General features: G+C 54.6%; 1 protein-coding gene across 3 annotated transcripts in view; it reads right to left on the minus strand.

The window, feature by feature from the left end:
- The window catches only part of TMEM51 (transmembrane protein 51), a 56,690-nt gene that overhangs the window by 11,780 nt on the left and 24,479 nt on the right, over window positions 1–20,431 (minus strand). Inside the window, exon 1 of one of the 3 annotated variants that reach the window (XM_046012140.1) lies at window positions 762–926. The exons of the other annotated variants lie outside the window; for them this stretch is intronic. The gene's annotated coding sequence lies outside the window, so the exon portion shown is untranslated. Of the gene's footprint in view, window positions 1–761; window positions 927–20,431 lie in introns of those variants that run through there. 3 annotated transcript variants of the gene reach the window in all.

A 20,431-nucleotide genomic window follows, 5' to 3' on the forward strand; every position in this document is an offset into this window, starting at 1 on the left:
CTCTGCCTGCCAAGCTGCATAATTGGGAAAGGGATCCTGAGCTGCATTCCCAGGGAACCAGGCCACATTCCCATCACAAAGGAAGAACTCAGTGGGGGCCCTCTGGGCCAAGTTTCAGCCCATAGTCACTCTGGTCACCAAGTTCCGGTCCCAGGCAGGGGAGGATGGAGGAGAAAGGCTCTGGGCCACCCCCACCGCTGCTGCCCCAGTCCGGCCTGGGAATTTCAGGCCACCTCCCCACCAACCAAGGTCAAAAGTGTCAGGTTCTCGTTCTTCGAGAATGAGTTCTTATAGCTTGAGCGTTCAAGAAAAATGAAGATCACCTTGCAAGTGAGTCATAAAGGTAGAGGGGAGGAAAGAGGGCTGCCCGGCCGGACAGAGTGAAGGAATCTGCCAGGCTCAGCGGTAACTATAGGAATAGTAGCAGAAGCACCAGCCAGTCAAGGAAGGATTAGCCTCATTATCTCTGAGTCTCAGAGAGGTTATGTAATTTGCCCCAGGTCACACAGCTCCAGGCAGCAGGCAAGATTCACAATCAAATCCCGCTGAGTTTGCAGTGCACCTCCTTCCCTCACACCACACCCCTCCCTGGGCAGGGCAGGCAGGCCAGCGGTGAGCACCATACTTTATCCTCGGAGATATTTTGTCCCAGAAGCACCAGGCATACCGGGTGTGGCTTTCTTTGAAACTGGCTTTCTAGAGAATTTGGGTTCAACCATTCCTGGGTCCCTATTGTGTGCCAGGGGCTTTAGGGGACATACCGATGTGTGATACACAGTCACGGTCCAGCAGGAAGACAAAGGGATTCTTCCTCCCAGAAGGGATGTCAAGGGCAGGTTAAGAGTGCACGTGCGTTCCAGGGGGGCTCTGTGCCAGGCCCTGTGCTTCAGCTCCTTCCACGCACAATCCTTTCCGAGGTATTATTTCTGTTTTACAGATAAGGACACTGAGGTTCAGAGAGGTCGAGTGAGCGGTCTGAAGTTACACAGCGAGTACAGGCAAGGATAAGGCATGTCTGATTCTAAACCCCATGCTTTTAGTCACCAGACGGTACTACTAAAATGGGGCTTAGCAGGCGGCTACAGAGAGAGTAACAAATTAGCTTTGAAGGGGGTGGACGAAAGACGATAAAGCAGCGGCTTGGGACTCCTGGGTGGTTCAGTTGGTTAAGGGTCTGCTTTTGGCTCAGGTCAGGATCCTGGGGTCCTAGGATGGAGCCCCATGTCAGGGTGCCTTCTCCCTCTCCCTCTTCTCTTGCTCCCTGCTTGTGTTCTCTCTCTCAAATAAATAAAATCTTTTAAAGATTTTTTTAAAAAATTTATTTGACAGAGAACACAAGCAGGCAGAGAGGCAGGCAGGCAGAGAGAGGAGGAAGCAGGCTCCCCGCAGAGCAGAGAGCCTGATGTGGGGCTGGGATCATGACCTGACCTGAAGGCAGAGACTTTAACCCACTGAGCCACCCAGGCTCCCCAGTAAATAAAATCTTAAAAAAAAAAAAAAAAAAAAAAAAGGCAGCTTTGCAAGGCACTGACCTCGGGCAGAGTTTGAAGGAGGAGATTAAGGAGACCTGCGGGAAGGGTTCAGCCTGAGAAACTGCACAGAGAATGGGAAAGAGGATGGTTCCCAGACACCTGCCTCTTGCTTCAGAGAAAATAGGCAGCTTCCCCCTCTGCGTCGGCAGATGTCCACGAATTTTGTAAGATCTGACATCTCCAGTCTCCTTGCTGATCCATTTAAATGTTGGAGAGACTAAGAAGTCACATTCAGAAGACTCCAGGGGTCATCAACAGAAGGAGCAAGTTCACGAACTGGGTACCAGGATGCCAGGTGGCTCAGTGGGATAAGCATCTGCCTTCGGCTCAGGTTATGATCCCAGAGTCCCGGGATCGAAACCCAGGCGGGGCTCCCTGCTCAGCTCAGCCTGCTCCTCCCTCTGCCCCTCACCCTGCTCGTCCTCTCCTGCTCACTCACTCTCTCTCTCAAATAAATACAAAACCCAAGCAAACCAACCGGGTATCTAGTCTTCTGGAGCTCGACGCAGTGTCTTTTCTCTAAGCGACTGGCTGGCGTGTGACCCTATTTGCAGAGCTGGCGCTGGGAACCAATCTCAAGGGCTCCAGCCACGTTCAGTCTTTCTTGGGTAAAGGTGACATCGTTGTGCGTCCCCCTGCAGGGACAGAGTCTGGTGCCCGTGAGACGCAGGGCAGCAACCAGAGGTCCTGTCACCATCCATTCAAAGTGAGCCTGACAGTCTGATCCCTCGCCAGGCTCTGGGGATGGGCCACCAGTGGCCTCCCACTTGGGCAAGCAAGGCTGAGCAACAGGCGCTGACCGTCCCCCCGGCTCCAGCACGCAGCCAGCAACGGTTACATCTGCTACTTTTTCCCGGACACTAGACTGTGCTGAGCTCACACTAAATGCATGGCATGGGTCAGCACATTCGTTCTGCCCAAGCATCCTATTAGGGAGGTGCTCTTATTCCCCCTTCTGTCCATGTTATCATGAATACATGGAGGCACAGAGAGGTTGAGAAACTTGCCCCAAGTCACACAGCATGTAACCCTGTGCAGAGGCTCCTTGTTCAGGACTCCCTCATCCCTGAGGCAGTAGGAAAGCAGCCTTCAGTCAAATTCACCAAAGGTGGGGCACGCGACACCTGTTACGCGTTCCCCCACTGAGGCCAGTGAGATGTTGTAGCCGAACTTCCCGGGACAGGGAGCTCATGTGACTTTGCAGCTCGGGTCAGTGTGCTGGTTGCTGGCCAGGCTTGGGTAAACCTGGGCACCTTCTGGACAAAACCTGTGTCCTGTGCAGAAGGTCATTTTGGGCACTGCCCTGACTCATTTGTTCCTCTTCCCCAAGAGGCATTTTGAAAAAAAAAAAGGAGAGCAGAGGAGAGAACTCACACTGGGGAGCTCAGGTTTGTTGGCGAATAGCGACCCCTTCCAGCACACGGTAGGTTCTCAGGGTGGGCTCTGGGATCCCATCTTAGTCCGGCTCCTTCACGCTTGCCTAGAGGCTACCTCTGACCTCTGTCCACTTCAGCTGTCTCACTGGTCCGGGGAGCTGGACTCGGATCGACCTTGTGGGCTGTTATGCGTGATGGGCTCAAAGTTTGGGGGTTTGGGTATTTAGTGATTCGCTCAACAAAACATTAACAGAGCATCTACCATGTGCTGGGGCCTCTGTAGGAGCTGGGGATAGACAAATGGCTGAAACACACAGACGACCACCTGCTGGAGGGGGAGGACAAGCTGGGAGCAAGGACATCGATGTCCTGGGATGGGGACAGGGAGTAGGGAGGTGGGGACTTGAAACGCGGTGCTCAGGGAATGCAGTCACTGAGAAAGCAATCGTTGAGCAGGGGTTTGAAGGAGGCTGGGGAGGGAAGCATGTGGGTGTCTGAGCGAAGGACCTTCCAGGCACAGGAAACCACAGAACAGAGGTTCTGAGGCAGGAGCCCTGGCTATTTCCAGGGACAGTAATGCTGGAAAATCCACGAGGGACTATATTATGAGCAAAGAGTCCAAATGTGTTCGCTGTCATTTCCAGACCTGTGGAGGGACAGGAGAATCCAACATCTTTACAGATGCCCGGGGTAGAGTGGTGGTCGTGGGTGAGAGGCTAATTCAAGCCCACTGAAGTTGGGGGCAGAGAAGAATCTGGGGTTCAGCTCAAAGCTATTTGCCCCATCCTCTGTGTTTCTCGAAATTTGGGAGAAGGTATGTGGACAGCGGAATAATGATTCCTCCTCTCTCCCACATATCCAGATCCTAAACCCTGCCATTTGTGATTGTTCACTTTACATGGCAAAAGGGACTTTTCAGATGTGATTAAGGATCCTGAGATGGGGAGATTAGCCGGGATTATCCAGGTGGGTTCAATTTAATTACAAGTGTCCTTAGAAGAGGGAGACAAGCGCCGCCTGGGTGGCTCAGTGGGTTAAAGCCTCTTCCTTCTGCTCAGGTCATGATCCCGGAGTCCTGGGATCCAGTCCCGCATTGGGCTCTCCGCTCCGCAGGGAGCCTGCTTCCTCCTCTCTCTGCCTGCCTCTCTGCCTACTTGTGATCTCTGTCTGTCCAATAAATAAATAAAATCTTTAAAAAAAAGAAGAAGAAGAGGGAGGCAGGAAAGGTCAGAGGAGGAAGCAGGAGATGTGAGGTCAGAAGCCAGGGGCTGTGGTGATGAGGGGAGGGGCCCTGAACCACAGTGGCGGGGGGCGGGGGGCAGTCACCTCTGGGGCTGGAGAAGGCGAGGAAGCGATGTGTCCCCTCAGCTTCCGGAAGGAACCAGCCCTGCAAACCTTCTGATGCGCCCATGAGGCTGACTGGGGGCTTCTGGCCTTAGAAACCACAAAAGAAAAGTGTGTGTTGTTTTCAGCCTGGCCCCTGCGGGGCTCAGACCATTTACTTGTCCCACAGTTCCTTCAACTGGGGCCAGTTCCTTGATCCCTTGGTGAATTTTGCATCTCTTCCTGGCGTGGCCAGGCTGGAGGGAGGCTGGGCAGCCTGGCCCTCCTGCCCCGGTTTACATTTTAACCCGAGATCTCTCTGGAGGCAAGCCTGCACTTGTTCTGACTTGGCTGGGGCAGAAACTGTGACAAAGGCGTGCAGGCGTGCATTCTCACGTCCTATCAGCAGGCACCCGCTTTCCCGGTGGCTCAGACCTCCGGTTCCTAAGCCCTGGGGACAAAGCTCGGCAGACATTTATTTTGCGTGGTCCTTATATGGGGGTTTTGAACCAAAACTGGAGGTGTGGAGAGAAGACAGGCAGACCTCTGCAGGCTGACGGATCCTGCAGAAGCAAAGCCCTCCCCGTTCCCAGGCCTTTATCAGGACGGCCCTTGATGGTGGCGAGGACACAGTCCTGCCCATATCTGGACATTTTCTTTTTTAGCCACAGTGATGCTGCTTCCACAGAAGTGGTTCCCAAACCTTCCGCCAAGCGCCCTTTTGGAATCCGCTCAAGCTTGTCCAGCCCTCTCCTTGCCCTCCCTCCCTGTGCTACCTGTGATTCCCACTTCCAGCCCCCAGTCTCCTCCTGCTTCCGGTTTTCAGGAAGTCCCTTCCCTGAAAGTCACACCCAATTCTTTTCCCAACTGCTACGTTCTGCGATGCCAGCAAACCACCGTGGGCAGTCCCCTAAGCATTTACCAACTGCCAGGCACCGTGCTGGGTGCTTTCCGTGCATTTATTATTACTGTTATTAACGGTATTTAGACAATTTAGTATATCTTATCTATTTTATATAAAGAATAATGATTTATTATTTCTATGATTCAGTTAATACACTTACTTTAAAAATGTATTACATATTAACACATTTCACATTCCCAAGAACCATGATGGGAAAGTTTCTAGAAAAATCCCCACTTCACAGATGAGGAAACAGATGCTCAGAGAAGTTAAGACGCCTGCTCGAAGTCATCCAACCAACAGCACAGTAAAGCTTTGAACTTGTAATGTCTGAGGGTAGAGCTGGCCTGCCCTCCCCCCCACCCCACCCAGCCTCCCGGCGCCCCGCACCCCACCGAGAGCCCTCTCCCGGCGCCCTGGATGCTTCCAGCCCTCCCTAGGCTGACCTCGGTCTCTGTGGCAGAATTCCTTGTTTCCCTTCTTGTTATTTCCCCTCCATAAAAACCAACTTCTCCCGTGTGAGTCACCCAGCCCCCTGCAACCCCTGATAGCCATCTGGACATATTGTAAATAATTGACGCTGGGATGTTTAATCATAAAACTGGAACCAAGGTTAAAACGGGGCAGCCTGTGGGAGATGGGGAGGAGAGTAAGAGCCCACGGTGGGGGGGGGCTTGCTTGGCGGGGCTGGCACCTCTGTTGGGAAATGAAAGGAGAATGAGCCGAGCCTCCGTGAGTGCTCACAACGTCCACAGCATCACTCACGCTCCCCAACATCGTCCCCGCTGTGGCTCCCAGCAGCCCGGGAGGAAAGTGCTACTAGAACTCCTAGAACCACCCCTCCCCCACAACAATACCCGGAAGGCGGGGCACAGTCCGTGCAAGGGCTGGGGTCCGGTCCCCTCTGTCCAGTAGATCAGGCAGTGCTGACCTCATAAGGTTAAGGAGGGAAGGGTTAAGGGACAGATGACTTTTGGATCCTGTACTGGCCACCACCCACTGCCCCAGGTTTAGGGACTGAAAAAGGCTCACTGTCCTTTCTCTGCAGCCAGCCCGTGACCCTGAAGTGGCCTCATTGTCAACAGATGAGCCCCACTGACACTCTCGAGGTGCGAAATGATTTCCACGTCTTGGCTGCCACTCCTCTCAGCCATTCTGGTCTGGAACTGCCAGTCAGGCTCCCCAGCTAAGGGCTGGGAAAGGTGACGACCTCCTTGGGATGCCCCAGAGCCAGCCGGCCAAAGTGAGGTGTCACCTGGAGGGCACAGCTTACGTCCCAGCCCAGCTCTCCTGATCTTGGCTTTTCTTACCTGTGCTGGAGGGAGGGAAAGAAGAGTGGGTAATGCTGACTCACCAGCCTGATTATTTTCAGCAGGGAGGTTTTGTTCTGCCAGCTCCTGGTTCCCAATATCCACTCTGTCCTTCCTCCTCCGTAAGCAAACTCCTGATGCTTAGTTTTTCCAGGGCTTCTCAGAACTAGGAGCATTACCCAGCCTCCTGAGCAGTTAGTTGTGCCCCAGGACTATGTTCCCCCCAACGGGACATTAGCAGAAGTATCAGGGGAGGGGGACATTCAGGAAGGGTTTTTAGAAGGGATGTAGATGTGATGACTGGAGCTCAGCAGCCATGCCGGAGCATGAAGTCGAGGAAGGCAGAGCAGTAAGAGAGAAGGAGCCTGGGACCCTGGTGATTGCTGAGCCATCCTGCCAGCCCTAGACTGCTGAACTCTGAACCCCGTTTACATGAAAGTAAACAAACATTTACTTTATCGAATCTATTGTTAGGTAGGGATTTTTGTCACCTAAACCAGCCCAGACTTGGTGAATAGTAACAGCGAATCTGTTACTATTTATAAGCCTAACAGCTATGGCAAGAATATTGCCAAAAGCTCTACTTATAGAGTTTATTTAATCATCCCATGAATGCCTAGAGTCAGATGGTACTGGCCCATTTCCCAGATGAAGAAACTGAGGTCTTGCCTAAAGCCAGGTCTCTGAGACTCTAGTCTCCCATCCTGCCATTAAGTATGGCAGGCAGACTCTTAAAGTGGTCCTACCGTGCCTGCCTCCTGGTGTTTACGCCCTCCCGTGACCCTTCCACTTGACTGTGGGAGGAACCTGTGGTTTGCTTTGGCCAACAAAATATGGCAAGAGTGATGGGGTGAAGGTTATTATGTGAGACTACATTAGGTACAACTGTGATGTCCACCTTGCAAGAAGATGTCCTCTTGCTTGCTGACTTTATTTAAGCAAGTGAACCTTTGGAGAGAGACTACGTGGCAAGGACCTGAAGTAGGCGCCCTGTGACAAGTGTAGGCGCCAGTTCTGCCGTCAGCCATGACAGCGTGGTGGTGGATCCTTCCCCAGTCGACCCTCCAGATGAGAACCCATCCCTGGCCTACACCTTGATTGTGGACTTGCAGAGAACGGGGCTGAGTTGTGCCTCTATTCCTGACCCACAAAAACTGAAATAATAAATGTGAGTTATTTTATGCCACTAAATTTGTGGTAATTGGGTAGAAAGTGCTAGACCAAGAGGGGAACTTTAGGAAGAAGGTAATGGTGTGTTGCCAGTGGGCTCCGCAGAGATTAGGGGAAGTCAGTGAAGGACCCCATCTCTCCCCATAGGAGAACTAGGGGGTGAGGACTGGAAGAGTGGGGCAGTCTGAAGGTGGGGCCCAGAGGCTTACCACGTTGGGGTGAAGCCTGGAGGCCGGCAGAGGGCAGATGCAGCTCTGTGAGGCAAAGGCGACAGGTTCCAGAGCCAGGTCTTGGAAACTAAGCTTCTTGGGGCTCAGGAAGGTGGGCGGGGAGGGGGACGACCATGCAAGGCAGGACTCTGTACTGGCTGTGGCTCCTCTGCTCAACTAGCTGTTCCTTATACCCTGCGGGAGCGTCAGTGTCCTCATCTGTAAAATGGCAACAATGATACCTTTCCGAAGAGAGAATGGGCACAGAAAGTGCTTGTCAGTGGAGCGTGGCTGGGAAGCCACCTTTGCAGGAAAGAGAGGCATGCGGGACTCCGTGCCCACTCTCCAGGAGCCTAAACCTGACCTGGGGAAAGGGGACAGTCTGGACAGAGAAGCTAGGAAGGGCTCTTCGGGCAGAGAGGCGGGGAGCTGGGAACTCAGGGTCCAGAGGTTCCGGAGGCGGGGCAGGCGGGAGAGGCAATGGTCAGCCTCAAGGACATTGGTCCACCCCAGTCACTGTCCGGACGGGCATCTGCTGTCTGCCACAGCTGCCCCGCCCGACAGCGGCTGGCCACACGTGGCTAGTGAGCGCTTCAGATGGGGCCAGTCTACCCGGAGATGTTCTAGAAAAGTGCAAGACACACCCCAGATTCCAAAGGCAGAGGAGGGGCACCAAGAACATCTCATTCACATTTTTAAACCAATTTCAGATGTATCAAGTTAAATTAAAAAAATCACGATTTTTGCCTATTTCTTTGTCCTTAAAAAAAAATAATGTGGGTACAGGAAATTGTAAATGACACCTGGGGCTTGCATCCTCGCTCTACGGGACAGTGCTGCTCCAGAATGGGGGCTCCCCAGGGTGGGGACTTTGGTCTGTTTTGTTCGCTGCTCTCCCTCTGTCCTAGAACAGGTCTGGTGTATGCAGAAGGAGCCGCATTAATGCTGAAGGAAGGAACAGCATGACACAGCGGTACCATGGAAAATACACAGGTTTTAGAGTCTGTGTGGCCCCCGGCAACGCACTCCGCCTCTGCGAGCCTCGGTTTCCTTCTCTGTACCAGGAAGATTCTGTTTCTGCGGGTCTGGCGTCATCACCTACACCGGCCGGGGCAGCCTGCTAGCGGCTGTTGTAATGCGTGGGAACCCGGATGGTTCTGCCGCAAAGGCGGTGCCGGTTAGGGTGTGCGAAGGATAAACCCGAGTCCGGCGCCAGGCGGTGGCCTCCAGCAGCTGCTAAGAGGTTTATCCCCAAACAGAAGTGTCTCTACTGTTCCCCCTGCTGGAGGCACCGCTGGTTTCCCCAACCAGATGGGCACCAGCCGCTTGGAGACGGGAGGCCACGGCGCCTGTACTGGCCAGGATTTAGAAACCCCCAGAAGCATGGGACACTCTTTTCTGCGGGGCTTCTTGGAGTCTGTTCCAGAGAAGAAATGACTGATGGAAATATGTCTGCTTGTGGGATGCACTACACAGAGCCAGGGAGGAGGAGGGGAAGGTGTCTGTACTAACACCCAGCAGGAGGCCCTGGAGGCCAGCGGGGACGCTCTGCACCTGGGACTGTACGTCACGGGCCTGTCAACGCAGGTGGAAGTCTGAAACGGACCACAGTCCCTCTCCCAAGAAGGGCTGTGTTGGTTTCCCGTTGCTGCGGTGACAAACCCACAAACTTCGCAGCTTAAAGCCACTCCTCTTCACCCTCTCATGGTCCTGGAGGGCGGGAGTTCTAAAATCAAGGCATCAGCCGGACTCCGTGGCCCCTAGAGGACTTAGCAGAGACTCTCCTTCCTTGCCTTCTTTAGCTTCTAGAAGCTACCTGTGCTCCCCAGCTCCTGGCCCCCTCCTCCGTCTCCCAGGACTTCACTCCTACCTCTGTTCCCATCAGCACACCGCCTTCTGACACCCCCGACCCCCTCTTACAAGCACTCTGGTGACTAGGACACGCCATCTGGATAATGGGAATCCACAAAGGCCTTTGATCAAGGCAGGTAATGTAATCACAGGCTCTGCGATTAGGCGGACATCGCTGTGGGGAGGAGGGGGCCATCGTTCAGTAAACAACTTGCCATCCAGCCTACGGTAAGGGCCGTGGGCACCGTCTTGCACCATCGCAGGTTCACAGGCCTTCCGGGGACTGTCCTCCAGGATAAGAAACCCCAGTCTGGAATCTACCCACAAGTTTCTTGATGCTTTAGGTCCATCTGGATACGGACAACACACATCAGACGCAAACTGGGGGATCACACGTTTTACAAAGGGCCCCTTTGTTCTCAAAAGCATGTGTCTTTACATCACGATAAGAACGGCTAACACACACTGGACGCTTACTCTGAGCCCGGATTATCTCACTTCATCTTCGCAGAGAAGCCACTACCTGTCGCCCCCATGTCACAGATGCAGACACCAAGGCCTGTGGAGGTTACGTAACCGGCTCCAAGTCTCATGTTAATAAGTAGCAGAATGAGGCTGTCAACCAGATGGTCTGAGGCCAGAGTCCCTCTAAAATCCTGCCTCTCATCTGCCCCCAAGCCAGGCTTTCAAAGCATGAGCTTTTTAAACGGCTACGGGCTGCTTCCCCGAACAAGGCCCTCCTTTGTCCACTGTCAGCAGCCAAGGTTTGCTGATGGCACAGAGGCGGAGAGGACTCTGGTTTGTCCCAGGCCGCTCAGGGGCCAAGACAAACACCAGTGTCTTCAGTAACCTGCTTGGACGTCCAGGGTCAGGGCTGAGGGCTGACCTTGGGCCTCTCCGCCACCCAGGCTCGGCCCCTGTGACTGGGGGCTTCAGGCGGCTCGTCACATGTCCCAGGACTCTGCCCCTCTGTCAGACGCCACACCACAGCGCTGGGGGTTGCAATTCCTTCCTGGCCCTGAGCTGGACACTTCTGCACGTCAGTTCTGTAGTCATGAAAGCACCTGCCGACTGTTCCATGAGGCTGAGGCTGGCGAGCACTGGGGACACCACAGGCTCTGCTCGTATCTGAACCAGGACCGTCCCCCTGGGAAGCCGCACAGCCTGCGCCCTGGTCTCCAGGGCATCTGTGGGTGTCCCACTTGTGTCCCCGTCCTCTCAGGCCAGGAGCAATGTCAAATGGTCTCTACCCTCCAGAGAGGGCCCAGGCAGTGCCCGGACTGTATTAACTATCTGTGAGCTCTGACCCTGATGCACACTGATCAGCCAAGGGATGGGAACTACACTTCTGGGCCTGGGATGCAATTACTGAAGCAAAGGTAGCCAGAGCGGGTGAGGGTCAGCAAGGGTCAAGGTTGCTCCCTGAGCCAGGAGAAGCTTCCAGGCTGAACAATAACAATGGCCACACAGTCACAAGAGGAACCGCAACAGGGACGATAAATAATGATGATGATGGTGGTGGTGATAACGTAGCCACTGTTTCCTGAGCATCCCCGACACGCTGGGCGCCGATGGAGGGGGCTGCCCAGTGAGGGTGGGTCCTGCAGGCAGGAGCGAGGCTGCCGACCTCTGTCTTGCAGGCTGTCTTCTGGCAGTCTGTCCGCCCACCCCCAGCATTAACTGGGCGCCCACGGTAAGCCGGGCGGAAGGCCAGGTGCTGGGGGCCTGGGCGGCCAGCCCTACACGTAAGGCTTCTCCCTACAAAGATCCAGTATCAAACTGGAAAATCTGAAACAGGGAATCGGAGGGTTACCTATTCTTATCACAAAAGTCTCTGCAGGGACCCCTGGAAGGAGGCACTGCTGTGCTCTCCACACGGCCAAGTTGTCCTGAGCCTGTGCCACAAGTCACTCCCCGGGAGGGTCCCTGGAGGCCTGGGGCGCGGGGCTATGCTGGGCTGGAGGAGCCAGGCAGGTGCTCAGCATCCCAGCCCCCTTCTCAGGGCCCTAAGTCTGGGCGTGACCAAGCCCGGCCAATCAGAGCTTCCTATTTCTCTGAGGGTGGGGCCTGGCCCGCTGGGACCAATGAGACGCAAGTCTTCCGGGTTGGGGAAAGCCCTGGAGGGGAACCCCCGCTGGGTTTGCTGGAGGGACAGGAGGTAGCTGGTGGCAACCGGTGGCCATCTGGTGGGAGAGGCGGCCGGGGAACGGAGCCGGCACGGAGGAAATGAGAGCGGAGGTGGACAGCGAGCCCGACACCAGAACACACCCCTTGAACCCAAGAATCCCGCCGAAGGGTCTTCCCAAACTTCCCGAAGTGTCAGTTGCATGAACCAATATAAACCCTCTCGCCTAATTAAAAAGAAAATTAAAATAAATAATGACTAAAAAAAAACCCCCAAACCCCAAAGCGAAACCACACTGGCCAGTTGCCGCCAACCCTCCCCTTTCTGAGGTTAGCTTGGTGCTGACCAAGTGGGCAGTGACCACCCCCTTCCCCTAGGACACCTCCTCACACGTCCTCTCAGATGGCGCGGTCAGGCCCGAGCACCTGCACAAGGAGGCGTTCTGGAATGCAGGGCTAAGAATCCAGGCCCGATTGCAGGGTGACTGGATCTCTTTCCTTGGTCGGGATGTTTTGAGGATGGCTCTTAGGGGCACTGACTAAGAGAGGCCTGTGGCCATGGCAGTGACTGAGGAAGGATGCGGTCTGTGGGCTGACAGGGGGCAAATCTCTCCCTGGGCCACTGCCCTCGAACGAGCCACTCGGTAGATATTGTCGTAAATCATGAGGCCAGGAATGCTTCTAGGCTAGCAGGAATCACAGGGCAAAAAGAACCAGGCCAGCCCTTGAAAACGTTACTGCCAAGGTTATAAGACCCATCTCGGGACAGACACAGGCAGGAAGAAAGAGAGAAAGAGTGGAAGGCATTGGAAGGGGGTGAGGGGACAGGCAGACACGCCCGAGGGGACACCATGGCTCTACCCTGTGGGCCAGGCACCGTGCTGGGCACCAAGAGAGCCGTCAACAGCACTCTGCCCTCAGCCTCCCGCACGCCCAAGAGGGGGAGAGGGAAGAAATACGGTGAGGGATGACACAGGGAGTGGGCTGAGAGTGGGCACCAGGGAAAAGAGAGGCACTAACAACCCAAAGGAGAGAAAAGTGAGCAAAGATGGAGAGCCCTGGTGGAAGGAGAAGACATGGTAGCAGGAGGAAGAGACAGCCAGCAGAGAGCAGGAGCAATGAGAACCTGGTCCCCAGCTGGCTGGGGAGACCACTGCGGGGCAGGGCTCCGATACAGGGCTAGGATGTGGGCTGGAGTTTTTGGAAGGGAGGGCGAATCTGGTGCTGCTGGGCTCCCACTGTGAGCAGTCCTGCCTCTCTGATCAAACAGCCAGGCCTTTGTTGTCCTGCAGCTGTCGCGGGGTGGGCCTGGCATCTGTTCTGTGTACGCGGACAGGCTGATGGGCACAGAGAACCCCAGAGCTGCGTTGCTGGGCAAACATCTGCCTCCCCACACTCAACGCAGCTGTTGCTGGAGCACGAAGGAGACCCAGCAAGCAAGTGGGGCCCTGGAGGGAGTCCACACCCCAGGATGGCCCACCACCTCCTGCTCGGTAAAGGCCAACCTCACCTGGATGGGAACCACGAAGGCCTCCGCTGGGGCCTCCCTGCCTCCTGGCCTGCCCTCTCTATGCTGCTTTCATTGGTTGGGGGCGGGAGGTCTTTCCAAAAGGCAAATGGGATCATACCACCCTCGGTCAAGATCCCTCCATGGCTCCCCATCACCTTCCTGGCCCCTCGTGCCTGCTGCTCCCCTCAGGCCCAGGCTGATTTGCATGCACTCGCCAAGCACAATCTCGGTTCATCCTCCCCACACCCCTGGTCTCCCCACCCCGTTCTACAGACAACTGAGGCCGAGAGAGGATCCATCCTCTCATCTGGGCTCAAAAGCCAATCATCTGTGACTGCTGGTGGCTCTCCCTAGTCCTTCCCATCAGCCCCGTCATCTCAAAGGTCCATTTCTTCCTCCTTTTCTGCATCCACTGTTACTACTCCGGGGTACTGCCTTCCACCCCGCTGTCCCTACCTGGCTTCCTGACCCACCGTCTTGCCTTTCTATCCAAATCATCCAGCATGCCGCTGCCATTTTGATCCTCGTTGCTCTGCTCAGAAACCCTCCGTGGCTCCCTAGTGCCAGAGAATCAAAGATCAAAGTCCTTATTAGGCCCTTCTGCCAAGCCCAAGGGGTCTGGGACATAGGTAAGGAGCCTTCCCAGGGTGCCACCCTAATGCACCCCTCCCCCCATTAGAGGTTCCACCTCTTTTCACTGGCCTGCTGGGATGGGGGGGGCGGGGCTGGCTACCCCAGACCAGAGCTTATTAGCTGTACTCCAGATGCTGGCACCTTCACAGCTGCCAGAGCCCACCTGGGAGCATGAGGACAGGATGGGGGCCACGGGCTGCAGCACCCTGAGTCTGGAAGGTGACCACCACATAGCTGTGGCGCTCCACGGGCATTTGAGAGTGACGCCCAGCCTCGCCCTCAGTCCAGCCATTCAGAACAGATGAAACCAGGACTTTCAGACCCCGGAATGCACAGACCAGTAAAGTCCCTCCCAAACTTTGGAGAAGCCTGACATTGGGTACCAGCCTTTCTCTTCTACCATGGAGGGGCCTTAAAGCACAAAACCCAAACAAAAAGCATCCTCCCCTCCATGGCCATCTCTGCATGGTAGAAAGCCTCGTATCACAGTAAAACCAGTAGATGCCACCCATTTTTATTTGGGGGAAATTTAATACGTTGTCCTTTGTTTTGCAGCTCTGCTGTGAACTGGTGAAGTGTCTCTCCCTGCCAGGCCAGAGCCTCCATGAAGCACTGAGAAACAAGGCAAAACACGTCTCCTCTGTCAGCCATCTAACCGACCTCACGTAGGGAAGTGACCAAGAAAAATAAAATCAGCACCATAAGCTGTCACGATGCATCACATTAAAAATCAGAGATGAAAATCCCAATAAATTAAGAAGAGACCATTTATTATCATAAAAGGATCCTCCCATTTACAAAAGAAGTCTCTGGCCTCAGTTTTCCCATCTGAGAAACAGGAGGTCGGGCGAGACTGTAGATTCCCCAAGTTTCTTGCAGCACTGAAATTCTCCAATTTTGTAAGTCAGCCCTGCTGCAGAGGCTGCAGGCATCATCAGGATATGCAGTTTGTAGAGAACTCTTTGGAGAAAAGGGGGAATTTCACAACTTCTAGAGGAAATAGCTTTTAGGGCACTCACCCATCTCCCAGTTCCTGTGGCTGGGCCGTGACCTTTATCGGGTGACAGCAGAACAGATTCAGCAAAACAGGCCCTCCTCCCAAGTTTTGAGCACTTGCCTTGTATTCCTTGCCGGGTGAGGTGGTTTAAGGAGTCTGTGTATCCGCACAGGGCAGCCCCTGGACCGTTATGCAGCAGAATTGTCATGGTGCTCATCTTTGGGGTGGGGATGGGGTGAGAAAAGGGGGTGGCATCCTTCTGACCTTCTACATTCCTACACCAAGCTTTCTCCACCTTGGGCCACTGACATGTCAGGCTGATCATTCTTTTGTCGTGGGAGCTGTGCTGTGCATTGTAGGATATCTACCTGCGTCTCTGATCTCTACCCACTAGATGCCAGCAGCATCTCAGTCTCAGCTCAGGACCACAAAAATGTCTTTGGACATGGCCAAATGTTCCCTGGTGGTGGTGGGGGTGGGGTGGGGGGGATGCCCTCAGCCAGGAACCGCTGCTCTAGATGACTGATGTAAGATTTTTTTTTAAAGAAGCATGAACAACCATTTTTATGGAGATAATATTAAGTATATCTCTATTCAACACTTTGGCAAGTGTTATTTATCCTCCTTGCCCAAAGATGTCGAAGGTACCCACTTCTAAACACACCTACACCTATTTCCATTGCTATCACCACAACCTGGACGACCCCATCCACCCCCTGGTCCCCTTGCTCCTGCCCTTGCCCTTGCTTCCGACAGTGCCCTTCATTTCCGGCACTCTCCCACCTGGCTCCCGACTGCCCTGAGGATAAAATCCAAACTTCCCACCTGCCTTCTGGACCCAGGCTCCCTCTGCCTTCTTCCAGGCTTCCAATCTCACAACAGCCACCCGAGAGGGGGGGGCATGACTGTGCCCATTTTACAGAGGATGAAACTGAGGCTCAGAGAGTCAAGGTCACACAGCCATGAAGAGAGTGGGGGTTTGAATCCAGAAGGGACATGCCATGCTGTGTCACCACTCTGCTTTCAGCCTGCTGTGGTCACACGTTTGTCATTTAAAAACCAGCCCACGTGACGTCTCACCAGGGCAGCTGGATGTCACAGTTTGATTTCTGTTGGCAACCCGAGGGAAACAGAGAAGCCTGAGAAGCCCACACTGTGATTCCCAAGATGCAGGCAATCAGTCAATCCATCACACAAAATCAACAAACAAAACGGTTGTTTGTCCCCCTTGAGCTCGGTCTAATGGTCTCATCAAGCTCTCAGACCAGCTTGGTGGGGCGGGAATCTCTCCCGATGGCAATGGCCTCAACATGACGGGCAGGAAACAGTCTGGGAGGAAGACTTTGCATTTTTACAGTGAGAGAATCCAAGACAGCGTTTAATCGCAGACCTTCAGATCCCTTGGAAATGGTTCAAGAAGGCTTTTTGCTACACGTGTTGCCACAAGCCACCCTGGAGACTGTCCTGTCACTTCCTCAAAGGCGTGGGGGACAGCTCCCCGTGCGTCCGCCCCTGGAGCCCCACCTAGCTCAGTCGGGAGCCGAGCAGATGCTTACAGGTGTGATGGGCTTACTGTGTGCTGGGGGCTGCTCGGCGTGCCTTATGCCTAGTGACTCATTTCAGCCTCACAATAGCCTCTTAAGGTCAGTATTAGCACCCCCATTTTACAGATGAAGAAACTGAGGTGGTTAAGCAACTTGTCCAAAGTCCCGCAGCGGGTAGACCAGGGATCTGAACCCATCTTCGGAGTTAGATTAACAGCCTTCCCGAGGAACGGCACGTCTCTCACTCAAGCAGTGGTGCGTACTCATTCCAGTACCGGGGGGTCTTTTATAGGGAGACCCCCCCGTCTCGCACAAAGCTGATGGCGGGTACGGTGCAGTGGAAAGCATCAGGAGTTTAATTCCAACTCTCCCGGTGTGACTCTGGGCCAGGGGTTTGGCCTCTCTGAGTCTCAGATGCTGCTCTCCAAAACAGGGATAAGAATAGCCCCTAACCCATAGGGTTGTTAGAAGGACTAAATTAGGTAATAATAATAATTAATAATAATAATAATAATAATAGCCAATATTTCCTACATGTTTTCCATCCTTAAAGCAGGGTGAAGAAAAAAGTATTGCCATCCTCTTCATTTTACAGATGAGCTCAGAGAGGTTAAGTCACTTGCACAAAGACACACAGCTCACTGAGGAGATGTGGGGACCTGAGCCCCGGTTGCCTCTAACTCAACACAAAACAGCCAGCACAGTGTCTATAACACAGTAGTTCCTCAACACGCAGACAAAATCATTATCATCTGGAGGGCGTCCAGGGAGACAGAACCCAGAGAGGGCCTGTCTAATTCCGCCCGATGCCCAGCACCTGGCGGATGTCTGCAGCCCCGCGTGGAGTCCTGCCCTCTGTTCCTAGCAAAGCGGACCCTGTGATGCCTGGCACATGGCCAGGATCAGCTCGGAGACTGAGGCTGCTTTGTCCAGGGCTTAGAGCTGGTCTTGCTGATCACCGGGAGGCAGCCCCAGGGCCAGACTTTGACCCCAGTTCAGTTTATGCTTAAAAACAGACTAGCAGTTCAGTGCTCAACATCTTCAAAGGCTCCACTGTCTTGGCCAGAAGAGATTTTCATGATTCCAGCCTGTGGGTGCTGTCCCAGGTTGGGGAGGGGGGTGGGTCACCACCGGCTGTGCCCCTGGCTGAAATGCAGACGCCCTAGGGTCCCTCCCAAGACCTGCCGGCTCAGAGTGGCCGGGCCAGGGGCGGAGGTGTCTGTTCATTTACTTGTTTACCTAAAGTATAATTTGTATACAGTAAAATGCACAGATCTTAGTGCACAATCTGATGAGTTTTGACGATTGTATACGCCCACGTAACCACTGCCCGGATCCATCACCCTCGAAAGTTCCTTGTGCATGCCTTTACCCACTGAACCCCCACCCTCCTTGTCCAGGCAACCACGGATCTGCTTTCTGCCACGATGGGTTAATTGTGCCTGAACTAGAAGTTTCTATCAAGGGACTCCTACAGCACGTGCTGTCTGCCTCCTTGTCTTCACCCCAGAGTTGCCGGTCTTCCCCGTGCGGAGCAACAGCTTCCTGGTTTCCCGGTTCACCTGCTGACACGGACACCTGCACCGTTTCCTGCTCCGGGCTATTATGCAGAAAGCCGCCAGGAACGTTTGCCTCAGAGTCTTTGATGGGCAGATGTCTGCCCTTCTCTCAGTAAATACACAGGAATGGAACTGCTGGGGCACAGGTTGAAGAATTTATTTTAACCCTCCCTCCAGGTGCTACCGCAGTCCCGTGGGGGTAGGATTCCCTACTGTCCTCTCTTCAGCCCTCTGTCCACGTGGGAGGCTCCTGGAGGTTGCAGGACCCGCTCTGGATCACAGTGGGATCGGTTTTATGTTTTGATTCACGTTTAGATTTGAAAGTTGAACTGAATGGGGATGGTTTGTTCTGACTAATGGTGTCAGCTGTTCACACTGGGACTTAAAAGCCCACGGAGATAGTGCAAGGAATATTCTGGGTACCAAGGCTTCCCTCCCCAAGATTTATTTATTTGACAGAGAGAGAGTGTGTGCAGGAGCAGGGAGAAGGGCAAAGGGAGAAGGAGAGAAGCAGACTCCCTGCTGAGCAGAGTCCCCCCACCCCGGGGAGGCTCGATCCCACAACCCCGAGAACATGACCTGAGCCAAAATCAAGAGTCGGCCCCTTAACTGACTGAGCCCTCCAGGTGTCCCTGGGGATCAAAGATTTGACTGAGTTTCATGGCTCCTTCCCTTATAGTCTACGTATTGAATATACTCATGAAAATGTACCATTCATGGCCCTTCCTTCTTCTAAACCCCAGCAGGGCCCCCTGGGATCCCCCAATACCAGTTTAGCAGAGGCAGTAAAGCAAGATGGATCATTGGAGTCAGTGAGGATTAAATCCAGGTCTTCCCGAGCCTCGCTCCCTTCCCGCGTAAACCGGGGAAGCCAGCAGTACCCCCCGGAGCACTGGAGGAAGGATCGGACACGCTGCCCTGTAAGCAGCAGGTGCAGCGGCTGGCTGAGCAGAAGGGACCGGTCCCTGGAGACCCACGGCTACCCGAGGACTTCTGCAACCCCATCGAGGCATGGGTAGAGCGGGGTTTGCTAAATAAGCCTATTCTGGGGCCCAAACGCTCCCCAAGTGGTCCCGGTGCTCACAAAAGCCTTGGAACTCTCATCCCAAGTGTGGACCCCGGCAGAGCCCGGGAAATCAGCCGGACACGAGGACGCAGAGACAGGCGGGGTGGAAGGAAGGCCACGTGAGGCTTGGAAGAGCCACAGAATGGAAGGAGGCCAGGGAGGACCGGAGACGGATTGATTCCTCCCCCAAGATGGCCTCCTGGCTCTGCCCAGGATGGCCTGTGGGTCAGCTCCGCGAAGCGCTAACACCTCAGCGACCGTGGCATTCTCGGGCCAGGGTGAAACGTTCTGGCTCTAGAGTTAGGGGGCCCCAGGTTCAACTCCCGGCTACCCCACTTCCTGGCTGGACGAGGCTGAGAAAGTTGTTTCCGCTCAGCTGGAAGGCGGTCATGGGTGCGAGTGGGTACGGCACTGAACGCCGTCCCACGGCCCCCGTCCCATGGTTAGTACTGAAAGCGCCAGGGCCTCATCTTGCCTCCTCTTTAGCTCTGGGGAGACACTGGGCGACTTCTGACAACTGAGAAACTGTCCTCAACCCATACGGCCTGGGGACAGAGGACACGGCTCTCACGCATCTCCAGACGGCCTCCTCCCCTCAGGCCGCATTCCCCTCTTCTCCCAGAGGTTCCGAACATACCCATTTGCTTCGCTCTGTGCAAATAACGGGGTCTCCTGCTAGCCAGGGAGACCCGCCCTGCAGCTTGAGTGGGGGCGGGGAGCAAGCCAGTTGGCTGCACTGGGTCTCAGTTTTCTCATCTGTAAAGTGGACATGATACCGAACCCACCGTACTGCATCGCTGTGGGGGCTTCAGGAAAGCAAGTGAACCAGACACACCAATTAACCTGGTGCCAGGCTCAGAGTAGGTACTTAACCTGTAGCCTGTGTCACCCTCCCTCCTGCCAGCAACCGTGAGTCCCACGACCACGGGGCCCTGTCACACAGTCTACACCCAACAGGCCTTCGGGGTGTCAGGATGCTCCGTGGCATCTCTGACCAGGCACCTCTGACCAGGTGGCCGAGGACCGTTCTTCAGGACCATCCCCACCTGGCTGGGAGTCCCGAGATGGGGAAGGGAGGTCGTTCGGGGCTGGTTAGTGTGTGCTGCGGTGTCAGGTGGCTGGGGGAGGGAGAACAGGCTGCCTCCGAGGGCAGATTCCCGCTCTGCCTTCCGCCTCCAGCCGGAGCACATCAGGCTTCAAGGGGAACCTCGTGGTGGGATTCCCAGGGCCCAGGCGGGATGAGTGGAACCAGGAAGGACCCTGGCTTCATCGTGTCTGTGTCCCTCATTTCAGAAGAGAAGGTGGGAGGCATACAGGAGGGAT

The sequence above is a fragment of the Meles meles genome, chromosome 1 (genome assembly GCF_922984935.1).
Source record: "Meles meles chromosome 1, mMelMel3.1 paternal haplotype, whole genome shotgun sequence".
Taxonomy (NCBI): domain Eukaryota; kingdom Metazoa; phylum Chordata; class Mammalia; order Carnivora; family Mustelidae; genus Meles; species Meles meles.